General features: G+C 44.9%; 1 protein-coding gene and 2 long non-coding RNA genes across 6 annotated transcripts in view; 2 read left to right on the top strand and 1 right to left on the bottom strand.

Annotated features, from left to right (window-relative positions):
* Positions 1-27,632, top strand: part of RCAN1 (regulator of calcineurin 1) — a 94,040-nt gene that overhangs the window by 5,296 nt on the left and 61,112 nt on the right. The window lies entirely within an intron of this gene.
* On the bottom strand, positions 1,603-23,146 carry LOC140621615 (uncharacterized). 2 transcript variants are annotated; one of them, XR_012021359.1, is made up of 4 exons: positions 23,132-23,146; positions 9,510-9,942; positions 6,475-6,608; positions 1,603-5,090 (listed from the first exon to the last, which is right to left on the bottom strand). It is a non-coding gene; the product is annotated as an uncharacterized lncRNA (long non-coding RNA). The 2 variants fall into 2 exon arrangements; XR_012021358.1 differs by lacking the exon at positions 1,603-5,090 and having other exon boundaries at positions 5,825-6,608.
* On the top strand, positions 9,551-27,461 carry LOC140621618 (uncharacterized). The gene is made up of 3 exons (XR_012021366.1): positions 9,551-9,958; positions 16,366-18,227; positions 23,434-27,461. It is a non-coding gene; the product is annotated as an uncharacterized lncRNA (long non-coding RNA).

Below are 27,632 nucleotides of genomic sequence, written 5' to 3'. Positions count from 1 at the left end.
AAAACGGGAAATACTCGGAGAGCCATAAAAGGAGCTTGAGTGGTGGCCTTAAATTCTTTATATTAGGGAGGACTCCAAGCAGATTGTACTTTAGCTGCACAGGAGAGTCCCTGGAGACATTTAAAAATCAGCCAGGGGGGAAAAAATTAAATAAATTAATTAATTAATTAAAAAAAAAATCAGCCAGGCTGGGGGCCACCCTAACCAACTCCAGTCTTGGGCTGGAAACCACTGGGAACCACCTTTTTTTAGGCAAAAAGTCCCCCTCATTGCGAGGCAAGGTTGAAGACCACTGTCCTACCTGGAAGGGGTTTTGCTTGACCAGAGGCGTTGTTGTGCCATGAAAATATCATTGAATAATTGACCATTGGGTTCCATTTTTTTTTTTTAAGATTTTATTTATTCATGAGAGACACAGAGAGAGGCAGAGACACAGGCAGAGGGAGAAGCATGCTCCCCAAAAGGAGCCCAATGCGCGACTCAATCCCAGATCCCAGGATCAGGACCCTCATGAGCCACAGGCAGACGCTCAACTGCCAAGCCACCCAGGCGTCCCCTTTGGGTTCCATTTTGAGCCACATCTGTGCCTTGATTTCCTTGAGTCTAAAATAGGAGTCAGGCCCTTGGTCTGGCGCCTCCCTTCTCTGAGTGGTGTTTGACCTTGTAGCTGGAAAGCTGGATGATTGGCTGTCAGCCCTGGAGCCCAAGCCTTTGGGAGGTGACCCGTGAGATAAGAGCATGTACTTGAACACGGGGTTGCCTCCCGTGGCCTTCGGGTGCATCCCCTTCTGCTGCTGCCAAACGGCAGATCCCGGACTTGTGCTCCCCAAACTGGTGTTTTGGCAGATAAGACACCGTGCAATAGTCGTTGTTGACTGAGATGTTCTTGAGGTCCAGGGTAGCATGGCTGGTATGCGTAGCTGCTGCTCACAAGGTACGTGGTGGTGTTTGTGCCTGCCAAGTCCTCCTGTGGCAGCGTGCTGGAAAATGTGACATCCCAGCAGGACAGTAGCGGTCGGGTTCCACTGCCGTGTAAACTCCAGGCGCTTGTGGGCCGTTTTCACCTTTCACCCTAGTGTCGCAGGCACTTGGTTCCTCAAACTTAAACTATGCCTGAAATTGCCCCCTGAAGCCCCCTGGAGAGCAGAAGGACAGTAAGCCAATACGATCTGGTTTAATTTATTTTGAAGCGTGCAGAATGTCCCATGTTCAAAAACAAAACCAAAACCTAGGTGTTATGTATGTGCAAAGTTTATTTCAGAATTTTATTCACTATTTCCCCAATTTTAGAATTTCTGATTCTTATATAAATCAAATGATTTTTTATATCCGTGAAGTTCCTTTGATCCCTGCCCATCACTGCGAGCAAGTGTGTGGTTGCCTTTCAGCTCAATCGGCCACCACCACACATCGCTCAAAGCATTTTTCCTCGGCAGCAGTAGCTTCAAATGTCATTGCCCGTAACTACAGCTTTCCGAGCCCCAAGACATTACATAAGGGAACAAAAGACAAATCGGCTTTGTGATAGAACAGAATAGCTAACGCAGAGGCTGCTAGATTCCAATTCCTGTGTTTATATTTTAAGCTGTATCCTCTCTTTCCTTTTTTTTTTTTTTTAATTTTATTTATTTGAGAAAGAAAGAGAGAGAGAGCGAGGGAGAGAAAAGAGAGCGCAAGCAGGGGCAGAGGGAGAAGCAGATTCCTTGCTGAGCAGACCCCAATGCGGGGCTCGATCTCAGGATCCTGGGATCACGACCTGAGCTGAAGGCAGATGCTTCACCAGCTGAGCCACCCAAATGCCCTCTTCCTCCTTTTAAAAAATTGTAATCAAACGGTAGAATGCACTCCTTGCATCTGTGTCATTGGAGGGGGCCTGTTTCCCTGGTCTGTGACTGCATCACGCCTGGTCAGTCCTAGCCGGCTGGCACACACAGCAGGGCCGAGCACACACCTGCGTGTGTGGAGGGTGACGGCCTCAGACCCTCTCGTACGCATCTTCTATGCACCATTGTTAGGAGTGCCCGTCATTTGAAATACAATTCAGTGTTGAGAGAGGAATTTTTTTTCTTTTGTAAGTACTAATCACCACCCAAACGTGGAGATGCTGACAGTAAATGACGATATTGTGTTCTCTGAGCATTGACAGGCTCTACCTCGGCAATGGGAAGTAAAAATAGCTCTCCTGCCCTCGTTGGGCAAAACAGATACACTTTCAAAACATAACCAGTAGGAACATATTAAGTCCCTCAACTCAAAAGTTTGATGTTGGGAAAAGGGTTGCCTTCACGTGTACATGTCAGTTACTGTAGCAATCCTTTGCTGGATTTGATTTAGTTGGCGTAGACTGTTTTAATTTATTGATTTTTAACATCCAAAGATTTTTTTTTTTTTTTAAGATTTTATTTACTTATTCGTTAGAGACACACGGAGAGAGGCAGAGACACAGGCAGAGGGAGAAGCGGGCTCCATGCAGGGAGCCCGATGCGGGACTCGATCCCGGGTCTCCAGGATCACACCCTGGGTGGAAGGAAGGCGCTAAATGGCTGAGCCACCCAGGGATCCCCAACATCCAAAGATTTAATTGGGTTGATATGCTCGCGTTCCCCACCCAAGTGTGTATGTGAAGGGGCAGTGCCGTCTGATAGCTAAGATATGGATCTTCAGCATACCTGCCCTACACGCTTACACACGTGAGTCTGAAGAAGCTATGTCGCTCCACCTGCCCCTTCGTGCCTTAGTTTCTCTACCTGCAAAGTGGCGGTGATAATATAGCACGTACATGTTACGATGCACATAAAGAGCTTCTCACTGTCATGCAACGTCCGCTAGTGTGTTATCTACTGCTATGCGCCAGACTGACTCAAAACTTAGCAGTTGAAAATAGTAAATTTTATTATCTCACAGCATCCAAGGATCAGGAATCCAGGGATGGCTTAGCCTGGCCTGCCTCCCTCTCTTTCTCTATTTCTTTCTCTCTCCCCCTCTCTTAGTCTGCAGTGAAGTATCAGCTGCAGCCTCATCTGAAGGCTGCACTGGTGGAGTGTGTACTTCCAGGCTCACTCACATGGCCGGCAGCAGGACTGCGTTTCTGGGGGGGTTGTTGGGCTGAGGACCTCCCTTCCGTGGTGGCCACTGGCTAGAGACTTCCCTCGTTTCCTTGCCACATGGACCTCTCTGTAGGGCAGCTCCTGACCTGGCAGTTAGCTTCCATCAGAGCAAGTGAAGAAGGACATGTGAGAGGCATGGGATTCAGAGTCTTTTGGTACCGTGATCTGAGAGTGAAATCCCACCACATTTGCTTTGTTCTGATCATGAGAAGTGAGGCGGTAAGGCTGACCACCCGCAAGGGACAGGGGGCGTGCGCCAGGGCAGGGACTCCAGGGAGGTGGTCACTGGGGCCATCTCAGGCTGCCTGCCACACAAGCTATTAGTTCCCTTTTTTTCTTATAAACTTTTTGACTTCTTGGGGCAGCTAACATTCAGAAGTGTTCATTACGGTATTTTCTAACCTGACTTTTTTTTTAGCTTCAACCCTAGAAAAGATAAGTTATATTCTCCGCGGTTTGAGACTGCACCACTGAACATCAAATACTTCATTCATAGGATTATAGCTAGGTTATTGAGTTTCTAACGTATCAAAAGCTGTTAGCCACTGTGTTTCTGAAAGAAGAGCTTGGGAAGCTAGATCCGTTTACATCGGGAAGAGTCCGTATTTTTCCTTTCGGTACTAATTTCAGCAGGTGCAGTATGCAACTCCCATGTGAGGTCCTAATCAACACCAGAGAGCAAGTATTTGAGGCTGGCCTGAATTCAGATTGAAGAGGCGAAAATGTGACTTCATTCAGAGAGCCGAGTCTGGGGTTTTTTTGTTTTCACTCAACACAACAGTAGCTTGTTTTCCTTCCCACCTTAATACCTCTTGTAAAACTTTCTTTTTTTCGAAGATAATAAAGTAGTTCCCATTCATTAACATGAAGTGCCTCCTTATGTGTAATCTGCTTCTTTTCATCTTCTTACGAGAACTGTATGCAGTAGGTGCTGTTACCATCCCCATTCCACAGTGGAAGCAGGGGCCAGCAGAGGCCAAGCTGCCTGTCCCAGGTCACAGAGCCAGGAAGCGTGCAGGTCCCGTGATTTCATTTTAGCCAACTTCAGAGCCTATGCTGGAATCATCTTGCAGTGTGCGGTGCGGCAATGCACATGAATTTTTCATATCTTTCACATCTTATTGAAACCCCAGGGCAGCTCTGTGAAGAAAGTATTTTTATCTACAGGAAACTGAGGTTCAGATGAGTTACAGCTCTATTCTTCTTTCAGCCATTTATTTGTACTTAACGGATGTGTCTGAGTTCCTGCGGTACATCAGTGACAGCCCTAGTGATATTCTTGTGCTCAACCAGAAGGCAGGCCTGGGCACTGGAGCCCTGGATTGGAATCCTGGCTCCATTGCTTCACTCACTCACTCACTTGGTCATTCATTCATTCATTCATTCAACAAATACTTACTGAGTGCCTGTTCTGAGCACTGTGCTGGTTGCAGGACCAGCCACGGGATCCCAGGTGAGTCTGTCCCGCTCCCCAGGCCTGGCGTCCTCAGCTGCAGAATGAAGCCAGTTACCACCCTACCCCACAGCCACGGTGAAGTCAGCCTGAGGGGACGCACAACGAGTGACACACACCATCCCTCCCTTCACGGGGCTCACAGGCTAGCAGCAAAGACACAAAATTAAAATTTTAAATTCTGTGTGTTATGGTAAATATAACCATAGTGCTTAGGAGATCCATAAAAAAAAACAAACAAACAAAAAAAACCCCACAAAAACACGTCCTTGGGCCAGTTATTCAGCCAAATGTCAGTTGCTTCGTCTCTAAAGTGAGCAGGTGAATTGAATAATCTCTGTAAGGTCATCTCTGGCTCTCACCACCGTTTGGCTCTGCACCGTTCGGTCAGTAGAGCCCAGCCCATTTGCCCCAGGCTCCTGGGCACCCCCACGTGGCAAATCAGACTTTTCCAAGTAGCAAGTTGCCCAAGAAGAGAATTTCTCTAGTGTGAATCCAGTTCTCTTCTACCCAGCTTTCCAGCCTTCCACCTGTAAAGAAGACAGAGCTTGACCTCAACCCATCCTAGGTTTTCAGCTGTGACTCTCTGACAAAAAGACAGATGACCAAGAGGAAGACATGTGTGCAGTGCACGTCACAAGGGAGAAACCTCAGCGAAATGTAACTGGGCTTGTAAGTCCTCTTGAACAAATACCAGCAGAGGAATGACAGGGCAGAGAAAAGCCATCTCAGGCTTCCCAGGGCAGCAAACTACAGGAAAGGTAACTATGTGGGAGGAAGCTAACGGGGTAAGGTTGTTTGCAGACTCCTCTGGTGCCTTCTCTGGGCTGATCCGGGTCTGGAGTCCTCTCCAGCAGAAGGAGAATTTATGTCCTGCCTTTAGGCAGAAAAAGGGGGAGAAGATCATTTTTTCCTGCCTGTGCCCTTAATTGCCTTCAGCTCAAAATAACCTTTATGTCAAAGGGGATGTTGGGGGTGATAGATTCTGGTTCCTTCACACCCATACTCCTGCCTCCTGTCCTGCCCTGGTCAGCAGGAGGCCTGTCTGCTAGTTTGTAGCCAGAGCGTCTCACTGACTCCAGCATCGATTTTGTCCAGTTAACATTTGAGGGTTTGCCAAACACAGCCTCACAAAGCCAGAACATGTATATGAATTTTTTTTTAAGCCTCTTATTTACTGGGGACTTTTTCAAATCCTCTGATGGTTATTACTTATGAATAAGGTGACAGTATGTCCCATTTGCATGTCTGATTTATGCCTGTCATCCCAGGAAAGTCAGTAGTAGTACCCCCTCTGACTCTTAAGTTTGGATGCTAAAGGATAGAGTCATTACTTATACAATTAATGATTAGCATCCCATTTATTTGGCCCCATTTGTGCCACGTATTGTATGTACATTATTTAACCCTTCTTACAACCTTCTAAGATAAATACTATATTTGCCTATTTTATAGAAGAAGAAGCCTTCCTTCCGCCTTTGCAAAACGGAGCCCATAGGCTCCACAGCAACTGGGCAGCTGACTGTGGGCACTCTCCCAGAACCAGGGCAGGAAGGGCCCTCAGGCACATACCTTGCATTTCTCCAAGGAGGAATCAAGGCTCAGAGAGGGGATGATGTTTCCCCAGGGGTGCTCCCTGGATATTGGTGAGAACTAGAACAGGTCTCCCTGCCCCCTGCCTACTGGTGTTTATACTGCTCATTTAATTCTGTTTTAAAATGTCCTTTCCTCTTCCACCCCTGCTCCAACTAAAAGAACCCAGAGCAGAAAAATAATGAGGAGGACAGCCAGAGTCATCAGCCAGGACAGGCTTAACTTAGGGGGCTGACAAAGAGAAGGGCATCTGGGGCCCCCTCTGGTTGGAGAGGCAGAGAGAGCTTTGCCCCAGAGCTAATCGGGCGCTGCTGATCATACCAGCTCTGGCCACCAGGGGGGAGTAACCTCGCGTATGTTCTGTGGGAGCCTCCCCTGTGGGAGGTTGACTTAGTCTTTAATTCAGGCAACGACACAGACAGTGCATTTTCAAGCAGGAAGAAGTCACGCCTGTGCTGCAAAAGAAGTTATTTAAAGATAAGTTAGTAGTTGAAACTTTCAAGTGGAAAGACACCACCTCCCCTTCCCCTGGAAGACCAAGGCTGTAAGAGAGCCACCTCCCTGAGCGGCTCCTTCCCTGCTGCTGGGCAACACCACCGCCTTTGGAACAGGAAACACAGGGGCATGTGTTCACCTACAGCAGTGGTCCTCCTACTGCAACCATGCCTGGTACCAGTTTGTGACTTCCCCTGCCCTGTGCTCAGATTTGCAATTTGGTAGGACTATGATTCAAATGATTAGCATAAAGATACACAAAGGGAACTCAGTTGACACAAACACTGTTTTAGAAATGTTGGGAGTTTTCTGAGCTGGCTTCAGATATTGAGACTACTTTAAAAAAATTTTTTTGAGAGAGAGTAGGGGAGAGGGACAGATGGAGACAATACCAGCGCAGGACCCGATGCAGGGCTGGATCTCAGGACCCTGAGATCGTGACCCGAGCAAAATCAAGAGTTGGGCCCTTGACTGAGCCACGCAGGCGCCCCTACATAGACTACTTTTAAAAGTAAAGCAGATAGGTCCCCAGACCTGCACAGTGGAGGTGTTCTCTCACTGGGAGACCCTGTCCTGGGATGGTTCCAGAATTCCCTACTGCTCAGGCTACGTGGTGACAAGTGTTCTGGGCTGGAGTGAGGATTCTTGGGAACTCAGATTTTGGCCGTGCCCACACATCCACCTTTGTAGCCTAAGCTGCAGATCTTGGACAGTGATGGAGACCACCTCAGGTCTGGGTCAGTAGTCTCATAAACTCCTTTGCAGCCCCTAAAAACAGGGGCATTTTCACCCATGAGAAAATTCACTAGGTTGTTGATGAAGTGTCTCTGGAAGATACTTGCAGATGTTCGGCAATATCAGGGTTGGTTTGTACCTGTAGCTCTCTTTCTAGCATAGCTCAATCTAACGTGTAGCCTTCCAACTCAATATCTCTGTTTATCCCAACACAATATTTCTAGAATGTTTTCTTTTTTTTTTTTTTTAAGATTTAATTTATTTACTCATTAGAGACCGGGAGAGAAGCAGGGACATAGGCAGAGACAGACGCAGGCTCGATCCCAAGATCCCGGGATCATGACCTGAGCTGAAGGTAGATGCTCAACCACTGAGCCACCCAGGTGCCCCAAGAATGCTTTCATTTTAAAAATCGGTTCTGAATTTATATATTTCTTTGAAGTGGTCAGTAAATTTGCAGGGGACTAACATTTTGACCCTAATTTACTCTGTTCTGTCAAGCATTTCTTCTTGACCTATATTGGGAAATACTGTTAATCAACAAGATAACTTCGTAACCTTCATGTTTTGAGTATCTCAGTTCTGCAGAGCAAGCTGGGGGAAATGACCTGGTCCTCAGCATGGTAAGCAAGCCGGAGACCGTGGCGTGAGTGAGGTGGGGTGACAGGTAGGAAGGCTGCATGCTGAGGGATGACTCCCTGCCCTTGCTGGAGGGGCTGTTCTGCAGAGGACAGAATGGAGCCTGGCGTGCTGGGCTAGCAGCCTGGAATGAAGCTGTACCATTGGGCCACCTCCAGGGCTCTGGCTGAGGTTCTGAGCCTCATCTTCAATCTGGGAAAGGAGGGTGGGGTGGTGCGTTCACTCTTCCTGGATGCTGTGAGGCAGTGTCTGGGATGGTATCTGATGGCAGGAGATATTCCAAAATGTGTGTGTAGTCTTTAGCAAGGCCCCCGTTTTAACAGCAATGAATATATCATTAGATGATGTTCAATCCTGGGTTGCCATTTTAATTTTTGTTCATTTATTTCATTTTCCTCCTTCACTTTCTCTATGAGATACCACAGGGGGCCACCTTGGCAGGATCACCTAATTACAGTTTCCCCAGCTACTTGTTACTCATCTTACTTGTATGGCTCAGCTGAGGGTGGAAATGTGCAGGGCTGTGTGCACATAATACCCCTAAGTGCTCACCCTCTTTTATGGGCATATAACCCACCTTGCTTTCGAGTCGTGCCTGGTGAACGGTGTTAGATGTTGGGGCTGGGAGGGGGAGCCCCAAAACCAAGTCAGCCTGAATTCAGATCCCAGCTCTGTCAGCAATGGACTGTGTGACCTTGGGCAAGTAACTTTTTTGTGCTTTGGTCTCTTTGTTTTTAAAATGGGTAATCAGAGTACCTACCTAACTCACAGGTTTGTGACCATGGGGAACAAGGGCAGGGCACCTCCAAAATGTGCCACTTTGGCATACTGATTATTTTAAACAGAAGTTATGTAAGACCCAACCTGTGCAGGAAGGACACTCCTCACACCCTCCTCTGTCCCCCTAAAAGCAGGAAATAAGCCTCCCCTGCGGAAGGTACCCTCCCTGTACCGGGAGGTGAAGAGACAGCCTTATCACCAGAAATAAATTCAGGGCCAAGAAAGCTATATAAATAACCCTGTTACTTTTTACTAACTTACTACCCCAGCCCAAATTCTGATTAGAGTTCCTTACTAATTGAAACCCCTAAAGTGAAATCTTCTTTATCTTGTCAATTCCTTACAGATCTATTGTCTCTTTGTCTAACAAGTATAAAAACAGTCTGCCTTGGTCATTAGTTTGGGTCTCAATCTCATTATGTGGCCTCTGTGCACACATAATAAAACTTCATGAGTTTTTGGGTTTTTTTTTCCCCTCTCCTATTAATCTATCTCATGTCAACTTAATGTTTAGTCCAGCTGGAAAACCTTAAAAGGTAAAAGAAGAGTTTTTCCTTCCCTAAATAAGAATGAGAGGAGAGCATATAAATTGTTAACCTTAAAACTGTCAGTATTACATGTCAAGTGTACTTCAATTTAAAAAATAAACAGTAGTCTCTAGGTAACTAAAAGTAAATAGAGTACAATAAAGCCATTAGTTCTTTTACCAGCAAAAATGGGTTGGTCAGGAATAACCGAATTGCAATCCCAGTCAAGCAAGTGATGGAAAAATTACAGGCAAGTCTGGAGAACAAAACAGAAGAATGCTAGTTTCCAGAAGAGAGAGGATGTTGAGAGAGATGTGTAAACAACAACAACAAAAAAAATCCATTGCCCTGAACTGGGAGTTCAAGTGTAGTGGATTCTCGTTGGCTGGGCTGTGATCGTCTCTCCTTGGCTGGGCAGTGATTGTCTCTCATTGGCTGGGCGGTGATTGTCTCTCATTGGCTGGGCTCTGACCATCTCTCATTGGCTGGGCAGTGATTGTCTCTCATTGGCTGGGCTGTGACCGTCTCTTATTGGCTGAGCTGTTGCTGGGCAGGGAGAAAATTCTTCCTATGGGGTGTTAGAGTAATATGCTTGTGCAAGGTACCACTCTCCCTGCAATTGACAAGAGGTAGGATGTTAGCTCCCCCACTTCTGGCTTCCCATCTTAGTGAGGTTTTCTTTTCTTAATTTTCACAAAATAAAGGGGTAACCATAATACCAGGCTCCAAGTAAATGTTTGGTACTTGTTAGCAAGTTCATTAAAATTATTAAAATGCAGATATTAAAGTGTTGCTCACTATCCTGTGCCTAGGACAGTGCCTGCCACGTAGTAGCCACCTAATAAATATTAAGTGCAGCAGTAGAAATAAGACCCATAAAAATGAAAGTATTGCTCTTTGAAGTCCAGTAAATATTAAGTCTTTTCTTCCCAGGAGTTGCCCACACATGTGAGCACGTGTATGAAATTAACAGGCCGAAGAGCCCCATGCGGGACCCAGGAACCCGGGATCAGTACCTGAGCCAAAAGCAGACGCTCAACCACTGAGCCACCCAGGTGCCTCTAGATAGGCATGTTTTAACATGAAATGAGCTCTGCTACAAAGCTGAAAACAAGAAACTAAATGCTTTATCAAAATAAATCTCAAATAAGATAATGGATATAAAAACCATTAGCTCTAAAGCATAAGATCATTAATGCTGCTAATAAGAAATCCTAGGCTTCCTGGCACAGTTAAAAAAAAATCTGTAGTTGAAAAATAAATATATGTTTGCTGGGGAGGCTTTCCCTGTCTCTTGCCCTCCATCTCTTCTTTCCTTTCTCTCTTTTTCTCTCCCTTCTCTTTCACTGTTCTTAGAATGCCTTTTAGGAGACATACACATCTTTTCAGAAATTTACTGTCATCTGCTAACTCCATTTATTGCACCAGCCAGCCTCTAGCACCCTTGGTAGAAGGTGGCTGGTCATTTCTTTGCCAGATCTTGTCCCTAACAGGGCAAAATCAGCTTGTGATCTTATCTATGAAGGCTGCCCTGGTTTCCATTAGACCGTGCCAGGAAAGATGACCTTCCTTAATGAAATGCATGCTGTCTGCTTAGTACTCAGTGGCCTGCTGTGCTTTTAATTAAATGAACCAGTCTTTAAAAACTTCATGTTATCCCCGCACCAGCATGTCACCCACCACTCTGTCCCCAAATCCAGTAATTCCAGATGATTACATCATAGGGCAGCACCAGTGGGGACCGAAGGTTGGGCTTTGGCACTGTGGGATCTGGGTTCATATGTCTTAGGGCCAGATCTCTGTGATTTTGGTCTAGGATAACTCACCCCTTATCTTTCTAGCCAGAGAGCACTGCCGTTATAAGTTGGCTTTAGCAAAGAGTTGACACACCATTGTGTTAGGTCCACAGTGTGCTGGTGTAGTGGTATTTAATGGCATTAGGGAGAACTTTCTGAGGAGCACAACTCATAATAAGTACACTTGCTGAGTCCCAACCGTGGGTTATTACATTTGTCTAGATTGCTGTTTGATTTGAAGAGTAATTTATTCTAGAAGTAATATTGGGGGCGGGGCTGCCTGGGTGGCTCAGTTGGTTGGGCACCTGCATTCAGCTCAGGTCATGATCATGGAGTCCTGGGATCAAGCCCTGTGTCAGGCTCCCTCTGCACACCCCTACCTCCCTCTTATGCTGTCTCTTTCACAGACATAAATAAAATCTTTTAAAATAGGGCAGCCCTGATGGCCCAGCGGTTTGGCGCCACCTTCTGCTCGGGGCATGAACCTGGAGACCCTGGATCGAGTCCCACATCAGGCTCCCTGCGTGGAGCCTGCTTCTCCCTCTGCCTGTGTCTCTGCCTCTCTCTCTTTCTCTGTGTCTGTCATGAATAAATAAATAAAATCTTTAAAAAAAATCTTTTAAAATAAATAAATGTAATACTTGGTTGTAAAAATGAATAAAAACATTTACTAAAAGCTCCCCATCTTCTTCTCTCAACCTATTTCTTAGAGAGAGCCTCAGTTAAGTTTTATATATACTATTTCATACATTTCTATGCCTGTATAAACATGCATGTTGTGTACATGAAGAGATAAATGCAACTAAATATATTTATACAGTATCATACTATACACACTCTTTTGCCACCCGCCTTTTTAAAAATATTTTGGACATCTTTCCAATATCTCTGTGCATTTCTTTTGGTGACTACCTGGCATTGCATTATAATAAGGTTTAGCCAGCAATTCCTGTTGTAGACATGTTGTTTTCTAGGGTATTTTTCCCCCCATTATAAAAACGGGAAGCAGTTCCTTACACATATCTCTTTGTTTACTTGTGTAAATAGGTATGTGAGTTACATTTCTAGGAGTAGAATTTCTGGATCAGAGGGCAGAGTGATATTGATAGCTACTGCCAATTTGCTCTCCAAAATGTTTATACTAATATATATTACCCCCTGCACTGCATAAAACTTTCTCTTTCCCCACATTCTTGCCAACAAAAGGGACTATAAATCCTTTTGGATCATTGGCCAAGATCATTCAGAGGTGAAAAATAGCGTCTTTTTGTTTGAATTTGTTTTTCTTTGATTTAGATCAAGGCTGACCATCTTTATGCTTATTGATCATTTGTTATTGTTTTGTTGTTCTTGTAAATTGATCATTTATCTCTTTTGCTACTTTTCTGGTTAGCTTTTGGACTAGTGAATTTGTAAGAGTTTCCTGTATATTAAAGGAATTGGTATTTTATCACATATATTGCAGACATTTCCCCCAGTTTGCCATTTGACTCTATGTGGTTTTTACCCTACAGAAATGTTTACTCTTGGGCAGCCTGGGTGGCTCAGCGGTTTAGCACAGCCTTCAGCCCAGGGCCTGATCCTGGAGACCCGGGATCAAGTCCCATGTTGGGCTCCCTGCATGGAGCCTGCTTCTCTCTCTTCCTGTCTCTCTCTCTCTCTGTCTCTCATGAATAAATAAATAAAATACTTTTTTAAAAAAAGAAATGTTTACTCTTTATATTTGTAGTAGAGACATAGCAGTTTTGCCTTCCAGTCTTCTGGGTTTGTCTCATTCCTACAGAGTCCCTTCCTGGGCCAAGATGTATAGGAGTATGTTTTTTTCTTTTTCTTTCTTTCTTTTTTTTTTTTAAAGACTTTTTTTTTTTTTTTTTAGTTTTTACTTATTTACTCATGAGAGACACACAGAGAATGAGAGAGAGAGGCAGAGGGAGAAACAGGCTCCATGCAGGGAGCCCGACGTGGGACTCGATGCCAGGTCTCCAGGATCAGGCCCTGGGCTGAAGGCAGGCGCTAAACCGCTGAGCCACCCCGGCTGCCCAGCATGTTTTTTTCCTAGTACTTTTACATTTTATTTTTGATGTTTGCCTTTAATTCATGGGATATTTTGGTATAAGGAGTCTAAGGTAGGTTTATGGTTTTCTTTTTTGCATGTGTCCTATGAGTTCCAAATCCTATAGATTTGAAATACACCTGGATGGCTAGATATACTAGAATCAGAGCTCTGCTGTTAACCTTTTTGTCCATTTCTGAACCAGTTTCATGCTACTGTACTGGAGGTGGTCTTACCTGGTAGCCCTCGTTTAACAATTAATGAGTCTAATTCTCTGCCATTCTTTCAGTATTATTTTCCTGGCCAGTATCATTTGCTTATTCTTCATGAACTTTAGAATCATTCATTCTGTCACTTTCAAACCGTCCTCTACCCCCTACAAATAATGAAATAAGAAATGCAACAACCAAACCTGTTGGTATTTTGGTTGCTCTGGGTTTATACTAAGGGAATATTGGCATCTTTGAATATTATGCTTCTATGACGTTCTACTTCTTTGGGCCATCTTTATGCTGCCAATACATTTCATTGTCTTTATACAAATCCTATCGCTTTTAGCTGGTATTCAGGTTGTAGATTCTTGGGTATAAATATTTTTTATGTAAATTTAAGAAATGTATTAAAATATGAGCTCGCTTTTCCTATTATTCTGATTTTTACTTTCACATAAAGGAAATTGTTGTTTCTGTGTATGAACTCTGTGACCAACCACCATACGAAAACCTCATAGCTTCTAGGAGGCGTTCGGTGGATTGTATTGCATTTGCCAGATGTAAAATCATATCATCTGTAAATAGTGAGTCTTGCCATCTTCTTTACAACACTTGTGTTTTATTCTCTTGGCCACATGACACTCAAATATTACTTACAGTGGTGCCAGGTGGCATCCTTATCTCGGATCCAGCTTTTAAGAGGAGTATTCTCATGTTTTACCATTGGCCATCACCTCGGTGTGGCAGTATGGTATTTTAACTTACCTTGCAGGTGTCTTTAACAAATACTTTCCTGTTCTAGACCTAATTGCCCACAGAAAACACCACCAGCACTCTCGTGGCTTTCAAGTAGACTCTGACCGTGCACTCAATTCTCCTTTTAATGAAGGGACCTAAAGAATGTTCTATGAACTATATGTCACCATCTGCCCAGTCTCGACACTGCCCAGCGGAACTTTGTGTTGATGGAAAAGGTTTCCTATCTGTGCTGCTCAGTATAGCAGCCACTGAGCCACTGAGTATTTGAAATCTGGTGGATATGACTTAGAAACTGCGTGTTTAGTTTCATTTCGCTTTAATAACTTTAAATTGTCACATGCTATTGAGCACGTAAAATGTGGCTGGTGCTACTGAGGAACTGGATTTCTTATTTTAAGTTTAAGTAACTTTCATTGAAATAGCCCCACGTGGCTATTGGCCACAGAATCCAGGCTGCATGGTTCTGCCTTCATATCATGAAAGGACAGAGCTCTAGAAATCACCTGGTGGCCCCTCAGTGTGCTCAGAGAGGTTGTAATTGGCCCCAAAACACACAGCAAGTACACGACTACACTACCGTGTGATGCCTAGCCAGGCAATTTGTTCAGGTCTGGAGCCTGTCCCACCATGCCTGACCCCCTCGCCCCCCTTTCCTCCTCACTTCCTGTTTCCCTCCTTGATGTGACAACCACATCCGGTAGTGTGTGTGCAGACCAACAAGCGGTCAGTAAACATGCCTGAGACCCGTTGACTCTGTCACCAAGTGGGTTGACCTAGGGGCCTGTGCAGTTGGCGAGCTTCAGCTGAGTTTCCTTGCTCTGCTGTGCAAAGGGGAAGGGTAGTGCAGCGGGCCTGGGCCTGGCCCCTGACCGTCCAGGGCCTGGGCCTGTCCTCTCTGCAGGTGGGGCTGAAGGCACCACGAGGCACCCTGTTCCACCATCTACAGGAGATGTTCGTACTGGACCCTTTCGATCCAAATGGATTTTTCTAGTCTTTTTCTACGAGATTGTAAACATCTATGCCTCCAGCAAGACAGCAGGATGTTGCTCCTACCCCCGTGACTAATCTGAATCTGAACTGAAGGGAACTCATGTCCTGTGAGCTGGAGAGTTGGGGAAGAGCATAAAGAAAGGAAAGCCAGGGCTTCTGGGTGGCTCTATGTTTAAATATCTGACTTGATTTTAGCTCAGACTGTGATCTCAGGGTTGTAAGATCGAACCCCAGAGTCTTCTCCCTCTCACCCTGTTTGCTCATGTAAAAAAAAAAGGAACTCCGTGGCTCCAAGCACAGGGTTGGGTCTCCCAGTAATGAAGAAACCACAGCAGTGCTCACGAGTCACTTAGAACTTTTCTACTTGGGCCAACCCTGTCCCTCTTATCCCGGGGCTTTCCTGGGCAGTTACTTGGGGCCACAGATGGCATTCTCCTCAACTTTCCCTTACCACCAGCCAGTCATTTGCATGAAGCTTGAGTGACCTACCCCACCAAGAACTCTTCGCTGTCTCTGGCCAAGGGGAAGACCCGACACTCACATCTGAAGGTCATTGGTCAGAGCTTAGCAGTGAGAGTGCCAGCTGCTCACTCGCAGTGTGATTTTGGGCAGCTCGCTCACCCTCTCTGTGCTCACCCTCTCTATGCCTCGACTTGCTGGTCTGGAAGTTGGAAATGGCCACCTTGTGGGTAAGGCTGAGTCTGTAGCTGGAAAGTGCTCAGAAGGCCTGGCTCACCAGTATGCCCTCCACAGAGATAGTTCTTCACACAGGTGACCACTCTCCCTGCTCCGGGGGCAGGTGACCTCCAGGCTCAGTCCACCTCTTGCCTCTCAGTGAGAGCTCTCCATGCAGACGTATTTAGGAGCGGGGCCTGTTTATGTGCAGATGGCTGCACCAGTGGCCCCCAGGGAGGCCCCTTTCCTGGCTGGATCACATGCATGTCTTGGCTTGGCAGAGTGGCAGCTGGTTTCTGACAGCCGGCTCCCTGGACCCTTGGGATGGCTTGTCCAGCACCCATGATCCCACTGGAGCTGTCAGGACGCCAGCTTGCAGGCCTATCTGGTCCAGGCAACCTGTTGGTTTGGGGAGTGATGCCATTCCAACGGCCAGAAAAAGAGCTTGCATGTCTGAACCTGCGTGCCAGTTGGGAAGTCAGCTCTCAGGTAGGAAAGGGAGCCGCCTCTTGGGAGTGAGCAAACCTCAGCATTTTTGTTTCTCCACATAGGTTTCCACAGTGGCTGAGATGACCGGGCCTGCCTGCAGAATCTGGCCTTCGGGACCCATTCCCCAGACACTGGAATTTGTGATGAGTAGATGAGTTGTGTTCACTCTTAGCAGAGTCAGTAATTTGCTAAAAGGTCAAACTCAGCTTGATCAGAACACGGAATTACTAGGATTATGCCTCATAAGGAATTACTATTCCTTATGCCCCAGTTGTTCCTTTTCTCTCTCTCTCTCTCTCTCTCTCTCTCTCTCTCTCATGGTCAGACAAGAGCCTTGGAGAGGTTAGAAACTAGGCAATTCCTCTCCCCCTTTGATGACCCTCTTTCCCTGCCTCCCAGCACATCCCAAGAAGGAACATGGCTGTGGTGACTTTCCCCCAGCCTTTCACTCAGCATCTACTACTACATGCCAGTCCCCACAGCAAGTGTGTGCTTAAGTAAATGCTTCTAGAGTGTTCTGTGCCAGGCACTGTTGTACATGCTTAGAAATGTGTGGTCTTGTCTGACTCTCACGCAGACCCTGTGAGAGAAAAGCTGCTATCGTGCCCATTGTTCGGATGGAGTAATAACTGAAGCACTCGGAGCGGAAGTCACTGGCTCTGTGTTGCACAACTAAGTTGGAGGAGAGGCAGGAATTGAGCCCAAGCTGTTCTACTGCAGAGCCAGGAGTGCTTAACCGCTGCCCCTCCTGCCTCTCCACTCTGGTCCCTCATCTAGGCTGATGCCAGCATCCCTGTGAGGTGCACACTGCTGTTCCATGAGGCCCTGGAGAGGTTCTGTGTGTGCCGGTGGCTGGCCTGGGATTCAGAAGCAGCCCCCAGGGTCTTGGCTCTAAATACTACTGTTCCCTGTGCACCCGGCTGCCCATCCCTCATTGCCATCTGAGCCCCTGGCCTCTGCCTCAGCCCCTGCCCTCACCTTACACCCACCAAGTCAAATTCAGCTGACAGATTCTAGGGGGCTCGAGGCTCCTCTTCAGGAAACATCCTCTTCTTTCACAGACTCTGTAACTGCAACATCATGCTATCTTTCCACATGCTTGTTTACTGGTCCTGCTTCCTCGGAACAGTTCATATCCTTTGCCTGATTCAGTGATCGGACTGTTTATTTTTAGGTAGGTCTAGGGTCAAGGCAGAAATTCCTCTAATCTTATCAATCGATCTGTAACATTTTGGTGCCTTTTCTGTTATGCAACAGTTGTGAACATAATCGTTTGCCCATCGTGCTGAATAAGAGCATTAAGAGTGCAGATGTCACCCATCACCCAGCCCTCCAGCCTCAGAACAAAAAACAAGCGTAAACTAGAGAGTCTTTCCTATGCATGTCTGCCTGGGGCAGTGGTCGCCCAGGGCATAAGCAACTGTTGTAGTCTGTACACCTGATCCTTGAAGGCAGGACGGTACCTGGTTCGCTCTGTACCCCGACCTAAGACCCGGCGTCCAGGAACCTTCTATCGGTGTCTGTCCAGAGAATGACAGTGGGCCGCTCACGTATATTTGGTGGGAAGGGAGACCCAGGAAGCCAGAACCTAGCCCAGCATATTCATGAAGAGAATGCCCACAACAGTTTTCTTCTGTGTTCTAGACATTTTACTAAACCTATTTGCTATTCTAGAAGCTGTGCATATCCTTGGTCTGTACTTGGCTCAGCAGCCAGAGGGCTCCTCGGCCCCACCATATAACCCAGGAGGACCCAGTGCCCCCATCTCTTGGAGGCTCTGTGTCATTTCTAAAGCTGGCATGATTGTTTCATTTCAGACTGCCTCATGCTCCCTCCCCGGCCTAAGAGAGAGACCTGGTAGGCTTATCGTACAGGAGCGTTTACGGTCTCAGTACATGCAGAAGATAGCAGACCTACTCTCTTGGTTAGTATCCCTTTGAAACATCTCTAAGAGAAGCTTGTGATTCAGGGTGACACCTCAGCCCACGTCATAAGCCAAATCTTATTTATAACTATTCAATTATTTTATAATTTGTGACAATCACTTAGAGGGTCAGCTGAGGGACAGTGAGCTTAGCATGTGGGAAAACTAGGTTGTGCCTTGCCTGGCAGTCATAGGCACTTTGCAAGCTTGTGGTGGACGGCTTGAGGGCCGATTAGTATCATGTCAAAACACATGAAATTGCCAGGATCTGAGCATTTTTCACCTAAAGATCTTGGTGCTTCACTCTTATGCCTCCATCTGTGATCAGGTTTCTCGTTTGAGACCATCTCCATTACCAAAGCAGGATTGAGAGCAGCATATGAAGTCCTAGTATATACAGACTGGGGTCAAATTTTAGTTTAATCTATGTAAGTAAAGATTTGGCTCATTTCAGAGTGAAGGCCACCAACATTTATTTATGATACCGCCCAGTGTTGGTGTAGAGTGACGCCCATGGGTCTTCTGTGTACTGAACCCCTCCTGACTGCCCAGAGCCCAGGGCCTCATCCTCTGTGTCATCATGTTCCCGTGTACACTTAAGAGAAACAGCTCTATGATCGATTCCCACGTTCCCCTGGAGCTCCAGTTAAATCAAGCCATCGCGGCTTTCCTGTCATTGTAGATTGATGTCTCCATATTAATCACCAGAGTACATAGAAGTTCTATAGGAAAATCTGGTCAGGGACAGATGGCCTCAGCCAAGAAGTGTTTTTGTTGTATTTTGTTTTGTTTTTCATGGAATCAGAAAACACAAATAACAGATGATTGGCTGCTGTTCACTTTTTAAGGCTGCATAAATCAGGCCCTTGATAAATGGCTCTATTCTTACAGACTTTGAATCTTGGTGTAGAACAATGGCAGGCATCTGGATGGCCCCAGAAAGGTGGCTTGGGTGGAAAAAGAGGTCAGGGATTTGTGTGGGTGTGTGAGAGAACAAGTGGTCCCATTATACTGACTTGCTGTCTAATCCTAGTGCTGGGAAAACGGGATTTCCTCCCTCTGCTTGAACTTAATCACCTCCTGACCAGCGTTTTATTTGGTAGAACAGCAGCCTAAACACTGATCCTTGGGCTTTATCAAATCTTTTTTTAGCCAATCAGAGGACAGTGTCAACAGGGTGTGGGCGCGGGTTCGGGTGCCATCGTCCTGAAATAATGCAGCAGGGCTGATGTGGGAGTGGGTCCAGCAGGAGAGCCACATGCCACTGGGGCCACAGGGGGTCCTGACACCCAGGGGCGCTGTGAGGCCAGACTCCCCTAAGCAATACTTCTCCCCGGAATGCAGGTTGGGATGTGCATGATGAATTGGGGTAGTTTCTCAGGTTTCCGGGCTCCCCATCGTTTTTCTTTTATCTGTCTAAACCCAAACAGAGGAAGATTTGGTAGAGACGGTGGGATCCGACTAGCTAGATGGCCATTTTGGTATCAGCCTGACAATGATAGGACCTGGCTTGTGAGGGTCTTGAACCCTTTAGATGCATCAATTAATCAAATTGGAATTTAGTGGCGGTTTTGTCTTGCAATAGTCACGTTTGCAGCTAAGCTTTGATTTCCATCCCCTTTATCCACACCCCCCCCAGGGGTTCACGGCCCTGGAGTTTGCTGTGTCCAGGTAGCTGGCCAGCCCCCTTCCCTTGCCTGTGTGTGTCCTCCAAGGTCCCACCCCAGGCCTTTCTGCTTACTCTTCCCTCCTCCTGGCATAGTTTTTGCCCAGAAGGCCATTGCTGGCTTCCTTACCTCCCCTGGGCCGTGGCTCAGATGTCACCTCCCCAGGGAGATGGTCCCTGGCCGTCTTAGTTCAGGTGTACCCCCTCCTCTGTATCTTCTGTCCCATGCACAACACTGTCATCCCCCCAGGACACTTCTCACCCCACAGGACACACTGTGTGCTTTTATTTATCATTTATCATCTACCTCTTCCTTCCAGACTGCGAACTGCATGCGGGCGAGGTTGGTTTCATTTTTGTTCCCAGAGCTATGCCTGGTACACAGGAGGTGCCCAAATAAATATTTATCAAATGAGAAAACGAGTCCTTCCTGACAAAGATTTATGCTGACGTGGGCTGGGGAGCCTTCTGGAAGTGAGGACTGGACCCAGGTTCTCACTTGATTCCAATGCTTTTCACAAGGAAATAGTTTTTATGGGTCCTGGCAGGTTTCTTTTCTGAACACTATACAAGCATTGCCTGGACACAGATTATAAAGGTACAGCTTGGAGGCACTTGGGTGGCTCAGTCGGTTAAGTATCTGACTTCGGCTCAGGTTGCCATCCCAGCATCCTGGGGTCAAGCCCCACATCAGGCCTCCCTGCTTCCCTCCTCTCCTCCCCAGTCATGCTATGTCAATTGCTATCTCTGTCTCTCTCTCAAATAAATAAATTAAATTAAATTAATAATAGTAAAGTTACTACAGCTTGATGGGTTGTTACTAAACAAAAAATCCATGTTGCCCCTCAGATCAAAACAGAGAATGTTGTTGTGTCCAGAATTTTCTAGGCCATCTATCTAGTCGTTCTGATGCTTTGATCAGCTAGATACACTTTATCTTTCAACAAGGGCATAGTTTTACTTCTCTGTGAAGTTCCTGGCTTCTCAAACATGTCTCCTCATGTCTTTGTGACCTTCCTTCTGTGGCCTTGCACTCAGGAATTGCCACGCTCGTGACAGATCAGCTCTGAGACCTGGCTGCACCATAGGACAGGGGATGTTGGCTAAAATACAGCATCCTGGAACAGTGGAACCTTGTAGGTTCCTAAGTGCTGGCCAGTGCTGGGATGCATGAGCTTCCTGACAGTGGAAGATGGGTCAGGATAACGTGGAGAAAGTATCAGTTGAAAAGATATGACTTAGAAAGGGGATTAAGAACATTTTTTCTTAGGTTTCTAGTTCTCATTCCCTTCCAGATCAGATTGCTAACATTAATGCCCTCTGAGGTGTATTCATTAGGCATTCCTTTCTTTATTCATTCAGTTGTTTATCCAACAGATACTTATTAAAATCTCCTGGCAGTGTACATAGACCCAGGAGAAAACACAGCAATGTCTCTGCCCTCCTGGAATGTACATTTTCATGGGAGAGACAGATATTTGTGAAGTGTATTAGTGATAGATTGTGATTCTTGCCACGAATAAACCAAACAGGAGCCTGATAAACAGTAACAGCAGGTACCCAGTAGGGCCCCAGAAGGTCTCTTGGAGGAGGGGACATTTAAACTGAGGTCCAGGGGCTCCTGGGTGGCTCAGTCGGTTAAGTGTGTGCCTTTGGCTCAAGTCATGATCCCTAGGGTCCTGGGATCCCGTCCCACATCGGGCTCCCTGCTCAGCAGGGACTCTGCTTCTTCTTCTCCCTCTGCCCATCCCCGCCCCCTTCCCCGCTCATGCTCTCTCTCAATATCTCTCTTTCTCTTTCTCTCTCAAATAAATAAATAAAATATTTTTTAAAAAATTAAAAAATAAACTGAGGTCTGAAAGCTGTAAAGAGCCAGATAAGGTCCAGGCAGACGTGGGGGCTGGTACAAAGGTCTCTGGCAGAAAGAGTGTTCACCCAGGAAGCCAGTGTGAACAGACAATAGTGAGCAAAGGGGAAATGGGTAAGTATTAAAAAGTCTTTGCTGGACATCTGTATTAATCAGAGTTCTCAGGGGGGCACTTGACAGGACGAGCACTGGGTGATATGCTATATGTTGGCAAATTGAACTCCAATAAAAAAAATTAAAAAAAAAAATCAGAGTTCTCCAGAGAAGCAGAACCAAGTAAGAGATATATGGATGGATGGATAGATAGATGGATAGATGCAGAGATACGTAGATATATAGATATATGAAACAAATTCCCTTTCCTATATATATGTAATATGAGTATATAAGTATATGGTATACATATGAATATATATATATAAATACATAAGCTACCTTAGATTAATTTTGCTTGTAGTTTTATATAAATGGAAACACGTTTTTCATTATTTGTATCTGGTTTCTTTTGTTCAACATTCTGCTTATGAAAGTCACCCAAGCTGCCTGTGGTATGGGAGTCCTCCGGGGAAACAGATCAACAGGATGCGTATATTTATATATAGAGAGACTTACTTTAAGGAATTGGCTCCTGCAATTATAGAGACTGGCAAGTCCAAAATCTGTAGGGTGGGCTGGCAGTCTGCAGACCCAGGGTTGAGCCGATGTCACAGTTCAAGTCCAAAGAGGATCAGGCTGGAGTCTCAAGAGAGACCCAGTGGTGTAGTTCAAGTCTGAAAAAGCCTTTTGTTGCAGCATTTATGCTTGCTTGGAGGAGGTCACTGTTTTTGTTCTACTCAGGCCTTCAGCTAATTGGATGAAGCTCACCACATTAGGGAGAGCAATCTGCTTATTCAAAGCTCACCAGTTTAAATGTTCATCTCATCCAAAAACACCCTCACAGAAGCATTTAGAATAATATCTAACCACATATCTGGGCACCATGACCCAGCCAAGTTGATTTATTAATGTTCCTAAAGAGCCAACACTAGACTGTTAATTTTTTTCTATTGTATATTTCTTTTCTTTTCTTTTTAAGGTTTTATTTATTTATTTGAGAGAGAGTGGGGGAGAGCACAGAGGGAGAGGGAGAAGCAGACTCCTTGATGAGCAGAGAGCCCAATGTAGGGCTCGATCCCACAACCCTAGGATTGTGACCTGAGCCAAAGGCAGATACACCTAAACAACTAAGCCACCCAGTGTCCCTGTATATTTATATATATATGAAATCATGATTTTTAGTCTTTTCCAATATAGCCTGTAAGGCTATAAATTTCCCTCTACAAGTGGCTTTTGTTGCATCTTTCAAGTTTTGGTATGTCGTATCTTTATTACCTTTCACTTCCAGATATATTCTGATGTCCATTGTCATTTCTTCTTTGACCTGTGGATTATTTATAAGTACATTGCTTTGTTTACAAATATTTCGGGATATTCTAGTTATCTTTTGTGTCATTGATTTCCAGTATAATTCCACTATGTGATCAGAAAACACTGTCTCAGTCCCTTGACATTTTTTTCGGACTTGCTTCATGGTTCCACAAAGAGCTAGTTTCATGTATACTGGAAAAGAATGTTTGGGTTTTGGGGGATTTTTGTTTTTTCTTTTTTAATGATTTTATTATTTTATTTTTAAGTAACTTCAATACCCAGCATGAGACTTCAACTCACAACCCTGAGATCAAGAGTCACACACTCTACCAACTGAGCTAGCCAGATGCCCAGAAACGAATGTATATTTTGTACCTTGTAGGTGCACTGAACAACAACGAAGAGTCAATTGGGTTAAACTTGTCATTTGCATTGTTCATCTATTGCCTTACTGAGTTGTGGATTCATGATGCTGAGAGAAGTGTATTAAAATTTCCAGTTATGGTGACACCTGGGTGGCTCAGTGGTTGAGCATCTCTCTTTTGCTCAGGTTGTAATCCTGAGTCCTGGGATGGAGTCACTTTAGTCTCCCTGCAGGGAGCATACTTCTCCCTCTGCCTATGTCTCTGCCTCTCTCTCTCTGTGTCTCTCATGAATAAATAAATAAAATCTTTTAAAAAAATTTCCAGTTATGATTTGGATGTTTTTCTCCAATGCCTACTCTTTCCTCACCTCCCCCCATATATATATTTATTTTTATATACATATATTTATTTATTCATATAAAAGATATATATTTTTTTATGTTTTAAAAAATTATCTCATTATTTCATTATTTTCTTCCCTCCCCTAATTTGTCTACTTTACATTCCTTTACTATTCTCTTAGTGTTCCTCCTTAGTAGTTGCTCTGGAGTACAATATGCATCCTTGACTTATTAAGGTCTGTCTGATAAGAGTTAGAAAGTAAAAATAATATCTTAGCATGGGCTGCTTCTGTAGCTAATGTATTATTCTGGAAATGCATGTAAATTTGCTTCTTTTTTTATGCGTATCAGTAAGGTTCTTAAAGACCTCTTACAGTTGTTAATGTTTTAATAATAATAACCAAAATGAATCAAAAGAGTGAAACTAGAATCTTACATAGTCTTTAGAAATTTTTCAACTCTTGAAATTCTGCTAATTTTTCCGGAAAAAAAAAGATAAAATTCATTTTAAATAAGAATTATTTATAAATTATTTTTGTAGTAATCCAAGTACACAATTTTATAACATTTTAGAGCATTGCCCTTTCAGTCTATAGAATGGGTGTCTGTTAGATGCATATCAAAGCATGACTCTCAGGTAACAGATAATTCTTGTTTTTAGTTCCTAATGCCACACATTTGCATGAAGCTGTGGGGACTAGCAGTTAGTGTGCATTTAATTTTGTCATTTGGATTCAAGATGCTCTTAGGAAACCTCTGGCAGAAGTCGGACGTAGAAAATGCACAGGTTTCTTTTCAAAAAGACTCTGGCACCAGGCAAGCAGGTACATGCTTCTCTGCAAGGTTTGAAGAAGCCTGGCCTATGAGCTCTTTCTAATTTGTAAGCACCTGACCCAAAGTCAAAAGCAACTTATGATCTTTTCATTATTTACCTCTTTGGGACTGGTGTCCTCTGCATCCTTTGTAATCATTCCCCCGACCTGTCCCTAATTACGCCACATCACGTAGCAATTTGATGCAAACCTCAATAGGTGTTAGTATCAACAAGATTGTGTTTCATAGGGGAATGTAACTTTCCACTGCAGTCAGCGACGGCGATGAGTCGACTGGTACAAGAAACCGGTTCTCGAGAAGGATATACTTGAGGAGTTATTCACAAGAACAGACTATAATTAAAGCTTTATTTTTACAAAGGAGTTTTTTTTTTTTTTTTTTTTTTTGCCCTTGGTAATGTCTATTTTCTTAGATTTGGTAGAAGCATTTGGAAAGAGAGATACTCTGGTGTTGGAAGGCTTATCTTTCATTATTATCTTTCTTTGAAGTTGTTTGGCAAATTCACTCGGAATGAGACAATTTGGATATTTCTAGCTAACCGAGTTTCCGATTTCCTGTTGGATTCTTAACATCTTCTGAAGGTGAGGGAGGGATTTTAACAGAGATTACTTGAAATAAGGTGTGATATTTTCCTGCCTCTAGCATACAGGTAGAAGTAAAGCCAACACATTGTTGCGTGAGGACAACCAGTAGGCTGGGGCCTTCCAGGTAACTCTCACAGGCTGCCTTTGGCCAGCTCTGTCCCCAGAAGGAAGCAGGAGGATGCAATGCTCTGCAGCAGGTGGTTCAAAGAAAAGTTGTCCTCAGGTATTTAGGAGTAAACAGGTAGCTGTTGGTTAGATTTCATAATCCATATGAACTTTGCTCTGTGTGTGTGTGTGTGTGTGTGTGTGTGTGTGTGTGGTTTGTTTTTTTAATGGTCAGACTTCAGATCTCTGCAGTCCCTGATCCGGTCATGGGATCTCTGTAAAGTGTGGTTCTGTGTATCAACCTCTAGAGACTCAAAGCAAAATAGAGGCTCTTTGTATTGGGCCGCTGGAGCTGCTGTATCAGAGTACCACAGAGACAGTGTCCTCATCGCCCACCATTGACTTTCCAACAGTGGCAGAGGCTGAAGTCCAAGGTCAAGCTACTGACAGATTTGGCTTCTTCTCCTGAGTTCTGTCTCCTTGGTTTGTGAGTGGCTGCCTTCTTTGCTGTGTCTATGTATAGTCTTTCCTCCGAGTGCACCTATTTGAGTGTATCCTCAGATTTTTTTTTTTTAAGATTTTATTTATTTATGCATGAGAGACACAGAGAGAGAGATAGAGACATAGGCAGAGGGAGAAGCAGGCTCCCTGTGGAGAGCCCAATGCAAGACTGGATCCTGGGACCCCAGGATCATGCCCTGAGCTGAAGGCATGATTTTTGTTTTTTTAAAGTAAGCTCTATGCCCAATCTGGGGCCTGAACTCAGGACCCCAACATCAAGAGTCACATTCTCTACCAACTGAGCCAGTCACACACCCCTCCTAATCTCTAGGTAAGCAGATACCAGTCAGACCGGATTAGGACTCACCCTTAAGAGCCTTATTTTAATTTAATTACCTTCCTAAAGGCCCTACCTCCAAATAGAGTCACATTCTCAGGTACTGAGAGCCCTTCAATATAGGAATTTAGGGGGGCAGGACACAATTTAACCCAGAAGGCTATTAGTCTGTTGGTTACCAGGGACTAGGGGGTGTGGGCGAAATGGGGAGATGTTGGTCAAGGGTACACTCTTTTGATTTAAGAGAAGTAAGTTCTGGGGTTCTAATATAGAGAGCATGGTGACTAGAGTTAGTAATACTGTATTGTATACTTGAAATTTGCTAAGCGAGTAAGTAGGTCTTTTTTTTTTTTTTTTTTTTTGAGTAAGTAGATCTTAAGTGTCCTCACCAGACACACAGAAAAAAGGATAATGATTGTTATGTTAATAAGCTTGATTGTAAGAATCATTTCACCAGATCTATCTATATAAATTCATCATGTCCTACACCCTGAATATATCAGATTTTTATCAATCAATAGAACTGGGTGGGTGGGGGAGAAAAGTATCTGTAGGAATTTATTAGCACTCTTGTTCCTAAAACAAGTATCACGTTGTTCTCTGTTTGAAACTAACGACTCTGGACCCAATTCCAACATGTGTGTGGAGGATTTCGCCCCACACCAATTCTGAGACACCAACTGGGTGTCGAACAATTCAACTCAATTCGGACACTGTCTACCTTGAGGTGGCATCCAATCGCACAGGTTGAGGGCTGTGTCCCACTAGACGCCCCCCCCCCCACTCCCATGCCCACACCCATACTCTTCAGATGCCAGTCACAAGTCCAGGTGGTTACCTGTGCTTCTGACCAACCAGAGGTGGGAACAGCTCCCTCCTTGGGTTTGATTCATTTGCTAGAGCAGCTCCAAGAGCTCAGAGGAACATTTTACTTACTAGACTACTAGTTTATTATAAGAGGATATCACTCAGGAACAGCCAGATAGAAGGGAGGCATAAGGCGAAGTATGGGGAAAGGGCCTGGAGCTTCTGGATCCCCTTTCCAGATCTGTGTGTCCACCAACCAGGAAGCTCTCTGAAGGCTGTCCTTTTGGGTTTTTATGGAGGCTTCATTACATAGGCATGATTGATGAAATCATTGGCCTCCCGGCCCCCTCCCGTCCCCAGAGGTCAGAGGTTGGGGCTGAAATTTCCCACCCTCTTACCACAAGGTTGGCTCCCCAGCAACCAGCCCCCATTCTTAGGGGTGATCTAAAATTCACCTCGTTAACATAACAAAGACACCTTTATGCCCTCATCACTTCCAAAATTCCAATGGATTTAGGAGTTCTGTGCCAGAAATGAGGACAAGGACCAGATATGTATTTCTTTCCTTTTTCTTTTTTCTTTTAGGATTTT

Source organism: Canis lupus, chromosome 30 (assembly GCF_048164855.1).
Source record: "Canis lupus baileyi chromosome 30, mCanLup2.hap1, whole genome shotgun sequence".
NCBI lineage: Eukaryota > Metazoa > Chordata > Mammalia > Carnivora > Canidae > Canis > Canis lupus.
The sequence above is the reverse complement of the archived record's forward strand: the minus strand, read 5'-3'. Positions and strand labels throughout refer to the sequence as shown.